This window comes from Canis aureus, chromosome 27 (assembly GCF_053574225.1).
Source record: "Canis aureus isolate CA01 chromosome 27, VMU_Caureus_v.1.0, whole genome shotgun sequence".
In the NCBI taxonomy this organism is placed as follows: Eukaryota; Metazoa; Chordata; class Mammalia; order Carnivora; family Canidae; genus Canis; species Canis aureus.
Genome location: NC_135637.1, coordinates 11,405,561 through 11,421,337, shown reverse-complemented (window position 1 = coordinate 11,421,337; position 15,777 = coordinate 11,405,561). Strand labels below are relative to the sequence as shown.

General features: G+C 49.1%; 1 protein-coding gene across 6 annotated transcripts in view; it reads right to left on the bottom strand.

Moving 5' to 3' along the window:
* The window catches only part of CAMKK2 (calcium/calmodulin dependent protein kinase kinase 2), a 45,681-nt gene extending 33,885 nt beyond the window's left edge, over positions 1 to 11,796 (bottom strand). For 5 of the 6 annotated variants that reach the window (XM_077875545.1, XM_077875549.1, XM_077875548.1 and 2 more), the window contains exon 1: positions 11,699 to 11,796. The gene's annotated coding sequence lies outside the window, so the exon portion shown is untranslated. Of the gene's footprint in view, positions 1 to 11,344; positions 11,483 to 11,698 lie in introns of those variants that run through there. The other variant, XM_077875546.1, reaches the window with a different exon arrangement.
* Between the last annotated feature and the right edge of the window lie 3,981 nt (positions 11,797 to 15,777).

Sequence of the window (15,777 nt, the reverse complement as noted above, 5' to 3'; positions counted from 1 at the left end):
AATAAATAAAATCTTTAATAAAAAAAAAAGAAAAAAATTTTAATCACTACACTCAATGTGGGGGCTCAAACTCACAACCCCGAGATTAAGAGTTGCATGCTCCACCAAATGAGCCAGTCAGACACCCCCAGAAATGAATTATTGAAAGAAAGAAGTTAACTGTAACCATAATAGGAGTTAAGATGATAAACCTAGAGGGCTGAGGCAGGAGGAGGTGGCAGCTGGTCCCACTCCTATTCCTCTATCCCACCCTTACTATGTCTGAGGAACAAATCACTGTGTTCCTATCTTGGCTTCCCTATCACTGAAAGAATCCAACCCAAGTTCAAGGGTCTGTGGCCCAGCTTGTTATTATGTTACACTTTCCCCAGGAAAGGAAAAGCAGGGCCCTTGAAGCTCCAATGCTTGGACTCACCATGCACAAATGACTTAGCCTCCCTCAGCCTCAGTTTTCTAATCAATAAAATGGGCAGTCACCAGATAGACATGAGGATTAAATGAGCTAAATACTCAGTATGTCTGGTACGTGGTTACATGACCAAAATCTATTTTTTCAACAATTACTTATTGAATGCTTACTACCTGCTAGGCTGGGTTCCAGAATGTTCCTACAAAGTACTGATGTCCAAGCCAGCCAACCTGCTCTTGTGTGGGTTCCACCGCCCTGGCCATTAGGATCCTACCGCCCCCAGGGCAGGGAAGCAGCTCCAGTGGCCTGTCCTCCCTCCCAGAGCCACCTTTGACAGGGCTGCAGAGTTCCTGAAAAGAAAATTAGGCTGGCAGCACCTGAGAAAGTTAATGGAGAATTTTTTTCTTGCCAAGAAAAAAAACAATTGCTTATCAATCTTCACTCCAGGCCAAGGACACCAAGCCATCTGCCCCCAGCAAAGCTGCTTTTAATCAGTCTCCTTGACAAGCTGGCGTCTGGCCAGGGCTTTGGCCCTTGAGGTATGGAGGAGGCAGGAGAGGAGATGAGGGCCTCTATGCCGGAGGGGTAGGTGTGTGCAGGTCTCAGGAAAGAGGACCCAGACCTCAGTGCCTCAAGACCATCTAGAGTCCCCTGGTCTCCAGCGAGTCCTGACAGGCAAGCCAGCCATTCAGCCCGAGGAGGATGATCTTCCACCACTAACCCCTACAGAGTCCAAGCCAATGTTCAGATGGTTTTGGGGGGCAATAAACCTTACAAGGTCACAGGCTCTATAAAGATCTGATAAAACCTATCAACACTCTGCCCAGGAGAAAAAAAAAAATCAAACGAACACAATGGTTTGCATAACAACAGCAATAGCTAAACAATCAATTAAGCACTTATCATGCAGCAAGTACGCTAACTACTCTGCTTGGGTCATCTAATCTCCACAGGCTCTCTGCAAGGGAGAGGATGCTAAGCATGCCTTCCGGTGGTGATGGGGGGTGGGGGGCTTTCTGCAAAACTGCTTGGTTTTGACAAAATGCCAAGAGCCCTCTCCTCAGAGCCTCCTGCCCAAAACCTGTCTCCTCTCCCTCCTCCTGAAGACCTCCCCATCCCCCCAGGGTTAGCAGCCCCAAGCTCCCCCACCTCTCACAGGGTAGCTCAACAAAGCAACCAGACCTTTCCTGAAGCAGATGGAGCAGGCTCCGGGCCAGGATGAAGGGAAATGCTCCTTCCTCTGCAAGAAAGCCAAGTGGCACAGGCCTCTAGGAAGTGCATTCCCATTTCCTGGGGCCTATTGCCAACCTGTGCCTGCTCACCAAATGCAGAAGCACCACAGGATCCCAGCGCAGCAAGCAGCCAGCAAGTGTGCCCCCTGGCACATGCCCCAACCCAAGGCGCATTACCCTGCAAGGGCTTGCTCCCTGAGGTCCCCAGCACCATGGGATAACAAAGAGTCCAGGGGGGCACCTGGGTGGCTCAGTGGTTGAGCGTCTGCCTTCAGCTCAGGTCGTGATCCCACGGTCCTGGGATCAAGTCCTGCATCGGGCTCCCCACAGGGAGTCTGCTTCTCCCTCTGCCTATGTTTCTGCCTTTCTCTGTGTGTCTCTCATGAATAAATAAACAAAATCTTAAAAAAAAAAAAAAAAAAAAAAAGGTCCCCAGATAGCTATGAGGATACTGCCAAGGCCAGAGACAACGTCCTCCCTGGGATAACAGGCTTGGGCAGCCACATCCTCTCTCATGTAGGGAAACTGAGCCCAGGGAGGTCCTAAAGGAAATTCACTCACCCATTTGTTCTTTCAAGTAATTACTGAGGACCTACTACGTGGTCCACAAACAGATGTCATTTCTTAAAAAGTAGGTACATGGGATACCTGGGTGTCTGAGTCAGTTGAATATCTGACCCTTGGTATTGGCTCAGGTCATGATTTCACAGTCATGATAGGGAAACCAAGACAGGAACACAATTAATGAATTTTTTCTCAGACACAATAAGGGTGGGATAGAGGGATAAGAGTAGGACCAGCTGCTACCTCCTCCTGCCCCAGTGGGAAGTCTGCTTGAGACTCTCTCCCTCTGCCCCTCCCCCTGCTTGTGATCACAAGTAGGTGTGCACAAGCTTTCTCCCTCTCTCTAAAATAAATAAAAATAAAACCTTAAAAAAAAAGTAGGTACACAAATGACTCTATAAGGAGAAACCAGGACAAGATAAAAGAGAAGATGGGGGGACACCTGGGTGGCTCAGTTGGTTAAGCAGCTAACTCTTGATTTCAGCTCAGGTCATGATCTCAGGGTCATGGGATTGAGCCCCTTGTCCCACATGGAGTCTCCTTGAGATTCTCTCTCCCTCTCCCTCTGCCCATCCTCCCACACATGTACACGTGCTCTCCCTCTCTCTCTCAAATAAATAAATCTTAAAACAAAAAAGAGGGGGCACCTGGGTGGCTCAGTCCATTAAACAGCCAACTCTTGATTTCGGCTCAGGTCATGATCTTAGGATCTGAGGCTCCGAGATCAATGGGGCATCTGCTTGATGATTCTCTCTCCCTCTACCCCTCTCCTTGCTCATGCTCTCTCTCTCTCTCTGTCTCAAATAAATAAGTCTTTTTTAAAAGAAAAAAAAAGAGAACAGAAGGCCCACTTTAGATCTGAATGGGGGTGGGGCCAGGTCAAGTAAGGTCTCCCTTGAGGAAATTCTATTTAGGCTGAGACCTATAGCATGAACAGGTGCTGAGGGGGCAAGAACTTGTTCCAGGAGGAGTGAGCATCTGAGAAGGCCCCAAAGCAGGAAAGATGTGGGAATACTGGAGGAAATAGCAAAAGGCACCACCCCCTCCTCCCCAGACGGGAGGCTGGGCCTCCAGGACTGTGAGACCACACAGTGCAGTACATCATCACAGCAGCCCTAGCAAACCAACATAGCTCCCACCCACCCAGAGAAGCCAGCTGCCTCAGAAGCCACAGATGCAGAGGTGTTTCCCAATGCAAGAGGGAGAGCCCCGGGGGGGCTCAGCTGGACTGGTGAACACAGTGCTAAGGGGTGATGCCAGCAGGAATATTCTAGATTCCAGCCTTGGCCCAGCCAAACAGTCTTATCAGGGGATCCCTGGGTGGCTCAGCGGTTTAGTGCCTGCCTTCAGCCCAGGGCGTGATCCTGGAGTCCCAAGATCAAGTCCCGCATCAGGCTCCCTGCATAGAGCCTGCTTCTCCCTCTGCCTGTGTCTCTGCCTCTCTCTCTCTATATATATATATGTGTGTGTGTGTCTCTCATGAATAAATAAATAAAATCTTAAAAAAAAAAAAAGTCTTATCAGTTCAGTGACACCAACTCTTACAAATGTCTGTCCTTGAGCACTCTTTAGTTTGGAGGCACAGAAACTGTCTCCCCAGAGACAAAGGCCTTCCCTTGGCACACAGCAGGAGGGATAATTCTAGTTTTCGCATGCAGAGACCCTGTCCCAATCACAGCCATTAGAGCAAAAAGGTGCAAATGGTGACTCTCAGATGACACCTGGCCACCAACATATTTTGCCTGGCCTACCCTGTGTCTAAAACTATTTGAATGAGATGTCAATATTTTAAAGCTGGGACATTTCAGATAAAAGTCAACATTTCCAGAGTCTCTTGAAGTCACTCCAATAGCACTGGACCTGTATTCTCTCCTGGCAACAATGCACCGCAGCTTTGGACAGGAGATACAATTACCCACATGCCACAGTCCTCACCACCCCCACACTTGTCTCCCCAACACGGAGGATAGGCTGAGTGCATGTCACACGCCCATCCCCTTTTTCCACAGCTCCTGACCTATCTCACCCCCATGGGCCCTGCTTGGAGATGCATCAGATGTCAGTGCTAAATAGAGCACACATTGGTGGTCACCTGCTCCAGCCATTTTTCATTTCACCAATGAGAAAACGAATGTTTAGAAAGATTTACTGATTTGCCCAAAGTTAAGCAGTAGTTCCAGGAAAAGCTAAAATTGGTCTGAGTTTTTCAAGAAGAGGCTAAAAGTTAAAGTACAGCCTTGCAATGTCCACATATTACATCCTAAATAAAGTCCAGGCTGGGCAAAATCTCTAACAAAGAGGAGCATACAGTCTATGCCTCTGACTTCTTAAGACTTCAACCTGCTTGAGAGGGGAGTACAAAGACATGGAGTCCTAGGATGGTCAGAAAAGAAAGGCACAGATTTGGGAATAGAGACAATCAGCCTGACTTAACTTGTGAGAGCTGTGGCTTTGCCCTTTTTGTTTACTGATCAACTCCAGAGCCTAAAACTTTCCAGAACACTGTTGGCACTCAGTAAATATTGGCTAGAGGCCGTTGTTTATATCACTCCCAAGGCTCCTCAGACATTTTCTTTAATTGGCCTAGAATCTATGTTCCTTTAGTCTAATAACAGCAGCCTGATCTACATCTGGGAAATCATTATTTTTTTGTGAAAGGTGACTCCATGAAGCTGTCTGTAAATCAACTTCATATTCCTATCTGACTCAAGACTGGTCAATCAGGCATGAATTGCTCTGGTCAAGAAATCTGATTCAAGAGAGATGTGTGACTCAGGTCAGACGACCAAGTCTCATTTTAGGATTTGGCAGAAGTATTGAGAATGTCTCTTTCTGTGGGACTTAGCAATAAGGATGTATTTCTAAAGTTTATCAGAGGCTGAGGAGAACCCTGTCTTAGCATGAAGTTGACAGAGAGAGAAAAGAGACAACAGAGAAGAACTGAGGCCAGAGACACTCTTTGGGTATCTGGATCCAGCCATGCCTGAAGCCCATATACACTAGAAGCTTTTAACTACATGAGCCAATAAATTCCCTTTGTTTGCTTAAGTTAGTTTGTGACTGGTTTTCTGTCACTTACAACCAAGGGTCCTGACTGACAGAAGAAATAGAGCTGATTGACAAAGCTTCTCCACTAAGCTCCCTGCCAGACCAACAGTTCTCTACACCATAAGGCTCTCAACCAGGCCAAACTGCCAGGCAGCTGCAAGTCCCCTGGTAACCAGACAATCTGCACCTTGATAGGCAGGCAGAAATCAGAACTTCCAAAGTCTTTTTTTTTTCTTTAATCCTAAAAAAATTAAGGATGGGTAAAGGAAGGGCCAATGAACAGGACAGAGTGAAGGAAAGACAGGGACTAGCACTTTCAATGCAAGAAATGCATCACTGTGGATGCCTGGGTGGCTCAGCGGTTGAGCACCTGCCTTTGGCCCAGGGTGCAATCCTGGAGTTCCAGGATCAAGTCCCACATCGGACTCCCTGCATGGAGCCTGCTTCTCTCTCTGCCTGTGTCTCTGCTTTTCTCTGTGTGTCTCTCGTGAATAAATAAATAAAATCTAAAAGAAAAAAATGTATCGTTGTAACAGTAACCACAGTGGCGTTAGATGGCAGCCAGCCCTCTGGAGGGAGTGCTTGCCAAGTGCCAGGCACTATTCTGAGCATTTAGCATGTATCATCTCATTTAACTGTCAGAAAACTGTATGAGTCGGGTACACTTATCATGCTTATTTCACTGGCGAGGTTAGCTGAGGCAGAGAGTCCGACTGACTTGCCCAAAATCACACAGTGCTTTGGGAAAGCACAGCTGTAAACCAAAGAGAGGTGAGACATGGTGACCAAGTGCACATCCCTTCTCCTGCACACACCAAATGCTCCCTGAACAGAGGCTGCTGCCAAGAAAGCACTTCCACAGCTAACAAGTTCAAGCCCCTCAACTGGCTTTACTTTATATTAGAACACAAATTTTCATCTCTAATTCCATATGCTAACTTTACTCTTTTCATCGTTCCCTCTAACTCTTGTCCACATGCATCACTTTTCACAAGATTTAAATTAAAGTGTGCATATAATTTCAAGGGTGAGCAGGGGCTGGGAGCTGGCTCTGCCTCTGCAGGACCAACCCTGTCCCCCACACCTGGACACAGAAGCTGGGAGAATTGTCTGAGATGAATCTACATAAAATCTCTTTTCCTCAGAAACCTCAATGGCAACATCCTAATGTACTTGTTAAAACTCCTGTCAGGGAGGTGTTCTTTCTTCCACACCCTGCTCCCATCCAAACCACTGGCTCCCCATTGAAATTTCTCCAGCAGAGCCTTATCTCAGACACCACCCACAATGCCCCTTCCCTCATCCACTCACCTACCTCATGCCCCTCATACCAGACCATGGCCCAGGAGAGGGGTAAGGGGCATCTCCTTGCAGGACCATCCTTTCTCCTCTCCAGGTTGAGATAAGCATTTTTATCTCTGCAACTGCCATCTCTCAACTATTTACAGAAGCCAATGGGATAAAAAGAGACAACATAAAAATAGTTGCTCAGCAGCTTTCAGGATTGGGGGTGGGGGTACACAGACTCTTGGAATGTTCTTTCTCTCCTTTTCAAAGGCGAAAATGCTAGAATTGTTTCTCTTTGCCAAAGCACTTCTCAAGAGTTCACAAACTACTCACCTGGGAGCTCTCTGGGGGCAGGGACCAAGTCCAGGCAGAGCTTGTCACCAGCCCCCCCAAAAAAGTGTGGGTTCAGTTCAGTGACATATCATCAGGGTTCCAGAGCCAGCACTTAAGAGAAACACAGTGTCCTGCTCTGCCCTGTTTCCATCCGGTCTTCCAAAAAAACATGAGCCAGTCAAAAAAAAAACAAAACAAAACAAAACTTGGCTTTTTTCTATGCTTAAAATGTTTCCTAATTGAAGAAAAAAGTTCAGCAGCAGCACCACCACCAACACGATGGAAACAGAAAAAACACTGGCAGCTGAAATCGCTCCTCCCCCACTTTGGCCACTAACGTCTCCAACAGGGAACACCAGGGCACAGGTCTTCCCTATGAGTAACAGCATCCACCTCCTTTGAATTATACCCAATTTTTGGTTGTGTTGAGGAAGGGATCCAATCAGGGAAGGAAGAAAAGATAATCACTTAAAATCTTATTTTTCAGAGAGCAAAGCCATACCCCCCTGGAGAAGAGAGATTCTAGTCTAGTCTTGTCTAATCTAGTCTATTCTATGCCCATGAGAAAATCAGCATCGTCTACCAGCATAAGAAGGCAAGGAAGACCAGAGAACACAGGATTCGAAGGCATGCTGGGAAACTCTACGCATCCCAGGGGTCTGGGCCTTGATTTTCTCATCTGTAAAATGGAACCGCTGCAGCCTAGCGAGAGGGTAACTTGAGTCCATCTTCTGTATGAAAGCTGGCTCACAGTCAACACTCCCAAAGACCCTGTTCTCCCTTCCTCTCTGTGTCCCACCCACTCGGCGGTGACTGTGAAACGGAAGGGGCCACCGAAGGGCTGCTCTTCTCTGGGCTTCCTCCCAGCTCTGTTTTTGCTAGATTTCTGATTTCCTCCAGATAAGTATTTCTAGCTAAGCTGTCCGGAGACTGAGCTGACTCCACGCCTGGTCACAGGGTGAGGGCTCCATCTGTCTGGTGAAGCTTTCTCTACTTTGTGGGTTTACTTATCTAGAAAAAGTCTCACAAAATATATGCCCGAAGATGACATGAGGACATACATTTAACAAATCATCATGACTGAAGAGAACGGAACTGGATGAAATTCACACTCTCCCTGAAAAATCACACATGTCACACCTGTGCATTGACCCTGGGGGCACTGGGCTTTGCGAGAAAGCAAGAATCTTGTGGCGGAGCCAGAGGGGGCCAGATAGAGGGAGTCTTGAAAACTCTGTTCACCAATTGATTTCAGAGACCCTCCCTTCCTCCACCACCACCACCACCACCACCACTGGCTCTGCAAAATAGAGACACAAAATAATGTCTTACGCCCAGAGGTTTATTAACTGGGGGCTGAGAAGGCAGAGGAATACACAAAGTAGCCTTAAGAAATGCTCATGGTGGGGCGGCCCGGTGGCTCAGTGGTTTAGCACCACCTTCAGCCCAGGGCCTGATCCTGGAGACCCGGGATCCAGTCCCACGTTGGGCTCCCTGCATGGAGCCTCTCTCTCTCTCTCTCTCTCTCTCTCTCTCTCTCATAATAAAAAAGAAAAGGAAGGAAGGAAGGAAGGAAGGAAGGAAGGAAGGAAGGAAGGAAGGAAGGAAGGGAAGAAGGAAGAAACACTCATGGTGGGGCACCTGGATGGTTCAGTTGGTTAAGGGGTTAAGCATCTGCCTTCGGCTCAGGTCATGATCCCAGGGCCCTAGAATTGAGTCCTGCATCAGGCTCCCCACTTGGCCTTGATTCTGCTTCCCCCTCTACCCTTCCCCACTGCTTGTGATGTCTCTCATGCTCTCTCTCTTTCTCTCTCAAATAAATAAACAAAATCTTAAAAAAAAAAATCTAATGGTGGAAACAAGCCAGTGTCCACCAACGGGTAAATGGATAAACATAATGGGGTCTATCCATACAAGGGAATACTACTCAACCATAGAAAGGAGCACTGATACATTCTACAACATGGATGAACCTTGAAAACATTCACACTCCAGGAAAGAGAAGCCAGATACATGGGGTCACATATTAAGATGTCAATAAGGTAACAAGCACAGTCTGAAAGAAAAGACCATTCCAAAAGAGAGATGCAACTTCCTTAACTTCCAAGAAAGAATGCACAGAAATGAGGGAGAAGGCCACGGCAGCATCTGGAGCCAGGCATGCCTGAACCCCACACCTGGGTCCTGTAACCTAAAGTGGGTAGCTAACTGGGAAAGCAAAACATCTAGGGAAATATAGTAACACAAGGCCCTCTGACCCAAAGGACAATCTGAAATAGCATTTGCCTCAAATTTCCAGGATTGGGAAAAGAAATAAGAACCAGAAGGCAGTATGCAGAAGAAAAGGTTGTGAGGGACCCTAACCAAGTTACAGTACTCTGCTTTCTCTGAGCCTTTCCATTAAATGAGTTCATGATGGGATGAGGATGACTCTGCATCCCACGTTAAAATCTGAGTCAAAAGGCCTTGAAAATAGGCTTTGCCTGCCCCACCCAGTTCCTCTTGAGACCCCACCCAGTCTCCCTACCCAGTAGTCCAGCTTGGATCCAGGTTAAGGTTCTCAAGGGGGGAACTCTGGGTTACTGCAGAAAGTTCCCTCTGCTAGGTCAGACCCTTCCCCTCCTATTCCCATCCAATCTCCCCTTGCCCTTTTGTTTTTTAGCCCATCCCTCAAGGCTGAGCACAAACAACACTTATTTCTGGGAGCTTCCTGGATTCATACCAGCCAAAAGAGATTTCTCCAGAAACTCCACTGCCCTGTGCTTCCATCATTCCCAGCACACTTCTTCCTCCTAGTGTTTTTCAACAGAGGCATTCCTGGCATTCAGGGCAGGACACTTCTTCATGCCTGGCATGGATCTGGCCTGCTTGCCAGACATTTGGCATCCTTGGCTCCTGCCCACCAAAGCCAGAAGTGCTCAGCATCATTGTGACACCAAAAGGCACCAGGCACTTTTTCAAATGCTTGCCAGGACGATGGGACTGTCCCTGATGAGAACTACTGCAAAGGTATTAGTGAATATGTTTGGCTACTAGCCCACTAAGAACCTGGGAGCAAAGAGAAGCCCAAGTTAATAAGCATCAGCACCATGCCCACTTAGATCCGTGTCCTTCTAAGCTGGCTTAGTAAACAATTCTGAGCCCCTCAAAAAACGGAGGGCAGCCTTGCAATGGACTGCTCTAGGATAGATGATAAAATGCACAGGCTCAAGAGCCTGACATGCCTGGGTTGGCTGCGTGACCCTGGGCAAGCTGCTTAGCCTCTCTGACCCCTCTAGAAAATGAGGCTAACTCCTAGCAACACTGCAGAATTGTTTCCACCCTTGACCTCCTCATCTCTATAATGGGAATAAAAATCTCTGCTCCCTAGGATTTTGGTAGGCATTAAATAAGATAATAAATGCAACACATAGTCCAGTGTGTAGGGGCTCATCAAATGATGGCTATTACTTTTTATTACAAAAATACACTGTGCTCTCACTATGAATACCTGCTTTCTATAGAGGAAAGGCTTATGATGAGCAATCTGGAAGGAGGTGCTGGGGCTCGCCAAGAAGCTGCATTTGCATAGCATGAACACTGTTCATTCTTAAATTGCATGTTTCTGTGTATTGGTTGGGGACGAGGGGGCTAACTCTCCCAAAGCCCTCCCGTTGTTACTGCCCCTACCTCCCCCCTGAGTATGTGGGAGCCTATGAGGAGAGAGCTACCCTCTCCTCTCTCCCCTGGGGGCAGAGCTAGGGGAAGGGGTGTGGTGACAGTATCACTCTAGGGTACCTGAAGTTTCTATCTCTAAGGCTGTAGGGACTTTCAGATTGAGGAAGGTTGAAGTTCCCTTTATGGAAATGGACACTACATATCCCCACCCCAGGCCAGAGAGCTCCTCTCTCACTAAGAGCACTGAGTCCGCCCGGGCCCGCACTCCGCCCCCACATCCCTCCACCCCAACCTTCTGGAGGAGACAGGAGAAGCTAAAGTGCAACCTCCCCAGGGCCAAGTGAGAGCAGCAGGGTGGCTGGCAGAGCTGTGAAAACACCCCGCTTCCCAAACTGGGCAGTGCAGAGAGGGGGGGGGGGGAGCCAGGAAGAGCTCGAGGCTACACAGCATGGCATTCCAGGCAGGCACCAAGACCCAGACTCCCGGGTCTGGGCCCAGAAACCCCGCGTCCCCAACAGTCAAGCAGAAGGGGCAGGTGAAGGCACGTCTCCGCACTCATCAAGAGCTGCGGTCCGGAGGTAAATTTAGGTCAAAAGGACCAGCCAGTGAGGTTCCGGAGGGCGGAAGCAGAGGGCCAGCGAAGAGAGGCAAAGGTCCCCAGGCCCCGCAACTGCTGATCCAGGGTCCTGCCCCCTGGTGTCGGTCCAACCTACCCAGGGCCTGGGTTTGCCCCCAAGACAAGCGGGGTGCGGGGGTGGGGTGCTCAGAGTCCCTCTGAGCCCTCTCCCTCCCTGCACTCCGTAGCCTTCCCTACCTGTCAAACGCGAGAAGGTGGGCCTAGGCCGCCTCCGAGATCCCTGCCTGACTGCCCGGGCCCCGGGGGACACGGGTTCCAAACTCCGGGACCGCCCCTGCCACCCTCTGCCCCCGGCCAGGCGCGGCCCAGCCTAGGAGGCCACCCCAAGGCCCCGGGCGCTCCGAGGACGCGGGGGAAGGGGCGGGGGGCCGGGTCCCCCCACGTGGCGGGGCGTGGGGCGGTGCACGTGGGGTGCCCTCGGTGGAGGGAATCCGGGGCCGGCCGCAGGGCTTTGTCTGCAATCCCGGCAGCGGTCCCCGCCCCGACAGGGCAAGGGCGCCCCGGCCCGCGGCCCCGCTCCCGGCAGCTCACCTGGGCTCCGCGCCTCCGCCGCCGCCTCCCGCGCTCGGCGCCCCCGGCTCGGCTCGGCTCGGCTCGGCTCGGCGCGGCCGCGCGCTCCTCTCCGCGGCCCCGGCGGGCGCGCGCAGGGGGGCCGGGGGCGGGCGGAGCCGCCAGGTCTCGCTGGGGCGCGACGCCGCCGCGGGCTGCGCGAGGATTGGCCGCGGCCGCTGGAAACCCGGGCGCCGAGCCGCCGTCGGCGCGCCCCCGCGGGCTCGGCCCCGCGCCGGGGAGGGCGGGGGAGGGCGGGGGAGGGGGAGTGGCGGGGGCCGGCGGAGCCGAAAGGAGCGGCGGGGCGGAGGGCGGGGGAAGAAGGGGGAGCGGGGGCGAGGGGAAGTGGGGCGGGGCCGGGAGCGGGCGGGGCAGCCGCGGAGCCGCGCGGACCCGAGCGTCGGGGGGGGCTGGGGGGGCGCGAGAGGCAGCGCCGCAACTTCGCTCCGGGCCGCGGCGCGCACCTGGCCGGGCGCTCCCCGCGGCGGCGGCGGCGGCGACACCCTCGGGCGGGCGGGGCGCGCCGGCTGCGCTCGCTTTGTTTGGCCGAACGCGAGGACTGCGGGGCGGCGGCTGGGTCGCGGGGAGTCCCCCAAGTCGGCAGGACGGCCGAGGTCCCGCCCCGAGTCCGCGGCCTCTGCCCCGGGCGCCGGGCGGTGGATGCGGCCTGGACTTCGGGTCCCCACCCATCCAGGGGAACCCCTTTCCTTGCCCGCCTCCCCACGGACCCGGGCTCCGGGCCCGCCCCAAAGGCCGGGGAACTCTGTTCCTTTCCCACATCCACTCCACCCGGATGTACAAAACTACCCGAAACAATGAGCTTCTGGCCTTCCCCCAGGGCTACTTAGATGCTTTTTTGTGGAAAACAATATATTCTTCACAAACATTCTACCCATTTGGGGCGCCCTCCTTTGCCGGAACCTTAAGAGTGTTTAGTCCCCCAGCTGGGGAACGGCGCTGCAGGAGGGAGAAAGAAGATCTCAAAGGCTGTCTGACCTGCCGACCTTAGATAGTCCTGACCCAAAAGGTACCCAGGGCATGTTTCGCTGACCCTGCCAGGGAGCCAAAAGGTAATCAAGAGTCCAGACGGGAATCAAGGGCCAAAGTAATGAAAGGTTCAGAGTCCTCTTGTGCCAGAGGCACCTGGGTGGCTCAGTGGTTGAGCATCTGCCTTTGGCTCAGGTCGTGATCCGGCCGTCCTGCAACCGAGTTCTGCATCAGCCTTCCTGCGTGGAGCCTGCTTCTCCCTCTGCCTATGTCTCCGTGTCTCTCGTGAATAAGTAAATAAGAAAATCTTAAAAAAAAAAAAAAAAAAAAGTCCTTTTTACTGGATGGATTTCCAGCCCCCTTCAGTTTAGATCCTCTGGTATTTACATGCTGACAAACAGTTGAGAGCTTTCAGTAAGAGGACCACCATTTCTGATGTTACCACGGACACCTTTGTTGGTAACAGTAAAAGCCCAGAAACAACCTTCCTACTGTTCATGGGGGGAATGGATAAATGAAATGTGTTATTTGATTGGATAATTGATGGGATACTATGCAATAGTTCCAAGGAATACATTAAATCTACTTGTACAGGGACGCCTGGTTGGCTCAGTGGTTGAGCATCTGTCTTTGGCTTAGGGTGTGATCCCAGAGTTCCACATCAAGTCCTGCATCGAGCTCCCTGTGAGGTGCCTACTTCTCCCTCTGCCTATGTCTCTGCCTCTCTGTGTGTCTCTTATGAATAAATAAATAAAATCTTAAAAAAAAAGATCTGCTTGTGCACACGTGGGAAGATCCTCAAACCAGAATGTTGAGTAAAGGAGCAAGGTACAGACTACAATATGATGTGAAATTTGTATTTTAAAACCCCACATAGTCTATCTTGTTCATAGACACCTGCTTGCGTAGTGTTTTTTTTTAAAGGTCAATGGGGATTGAGTGTCAATTAAATTCATGACAATCTGCCACAAAGATGGACGTAGGGACAGAAAATAAAGACAGGGAGCATAAGAAATGTTGGACAGTTTCATGCCTTTTACTTTTAAAGGAATTAGAAGCAAATGGTGAAATGTCAAGTCAGTTCTGAATGGTGGATGCATAGTTCTGTATTTTTCTGTATTTTGCTCTTTTCTCCTCAAAACTATGTATTGAGGCTGCTGGGGAACATTTTGAACATCTCTGACTCTATGTCAGGAGTCAGAAAACTTTATCTGTAAAGGGCCAGATATTAAATATTTTAGAATTTCAGGTTATGTGGTCTCTGTTGCAGCTTCTCAGCTCTGCCATTCTAGCAACCATAGACAAATGAATGGGTGTGGCTGTATTCCAATAAAACTCTTATTTATAGATACTGAAAGTTAAATTTCATATAATTTTCACATGTCACAAAATATTATTGTTTTGATTTCAACCATTTAAAAATGCATAAACCATTCTTAGCAGGACATATAAAAACAGGTGGCATGCCAGATTCAACCCATATAAGCAATAGTTTGGTAACCTCTGCTTTACTAAAGAAACTAAAATAGATATTGGTTGATGTCTTTTCCTGTTACTTGTTAAAATACATAATTTTATATGTTTATATCATGTTACTAAATTGTCTAGATTTTATTAGAACACAATAGCTAATAGGCAGAAACTTAGATATACACACACACAGCTGTATAAAGTGAGAAGCCAATTATGTGAGAAAGGCAAGAAAGTGCCCATTCAAATCAAAACTCTAGCCAAAGATCCACTTCTTTCTGGAAGAACTTCCTGAAATGTTATGACCCAGGCTCTCCTTGACCTCTCCCCTCTGTGATCTCCTATTACAAGGACTGTACCACGTATTTGATCTCAGCCACCCAATTGTCTCTACTCTTTCCTTTTCACTAATGGGGTCTGACTTGCCAGTAGAGCCATATATCAATTCCTGGAATTTAGATAAGTATCACATCTGAAATTTGTTTACCTGCAGCATTGTAGTTAAAAGCAGTGACTTTGGAATCGAGACAGACCTAGCTCACATCTCAGCTTTGCTAATTGTCAGGTCTGTGGCCTTGGCCTTGGCCAGGGACTCTGGTTTCATCAGCTGTCAAATGAAGACAACAAACTTAACTGACAGGTTCAGTGATGTGTGTAAAGTTAATAGCTCAGTGCCTAGCACATAAGTGCTCAGAGACGCTACTAATATACTTAGTACAGAGCTAAAAAAAAAAAAAACAAAACCACATCGATTATGTACCTTTCTTAATAAAGTGAACTAGAACAAAGCAGAGGACACTGTAATTCCCTTTCGTTGACATTTGGCCTTTCTTAGGCTAGGAATCATCCCACTGAAGGAAACCATTTTCTTCTTAGAGATATGAAAGTAAGAACTGGTTTTGCTTTTTGGGTTTTCTTCTCTAACAACACTAGAAAAACCTATGCTAGGCAAACATCTTGCTGTCTTGACAACACAGATTGCCAAGAAAATAGGTAAACAAAGCATTCAAATCTTATTTTTAAGAAAACTTGGATAGTACAAGGGAGGGGCTGAAAAGTAAGATTTAAAAATTATCTTATCCTCTATGGCAGTATCATAAGCTCCTGCCAAGGCTTTGCCTCTTCCTATAGGAACTGTTCTGTGTTGTACCCATAGTGTTCACTGGAATATTCCACCTCCCAAACCTTGAACATCAAGGTAGAGGCAGCAGGATTAATCATAGATAGACTTTTTAATTGAATTCCTTCCCATCCAACAGGAAAGTAGAAAAACACTGGTTAAAAAAAAAAAGTGAAAAGAAAAAGAGCCTGAGAAGTTTCCCTTCAATGGGCAGTGAGATTCACATGTTTGTTAGTCTCAAACATGAACAACAGCATAAAAGGAGAAGTCTGCAGGGACATAGATGAAGAAGCTCTTCATTTGTCTTAGATGTACTATGAGAAAGAAAAAAAAAATCAGTGTATAGGGTGCATGGGTGGCTCAGTGGTTGAGTGCCTGCCTTCGGCTCTGGTCATGATCCCAGGGTCCTGGGATCAAGTCCTACTCAGGCTTCCCATACAGAGCCTGCTTCTTCCTCTGCCTATGTCTCTGCCTCTCTCTGTGT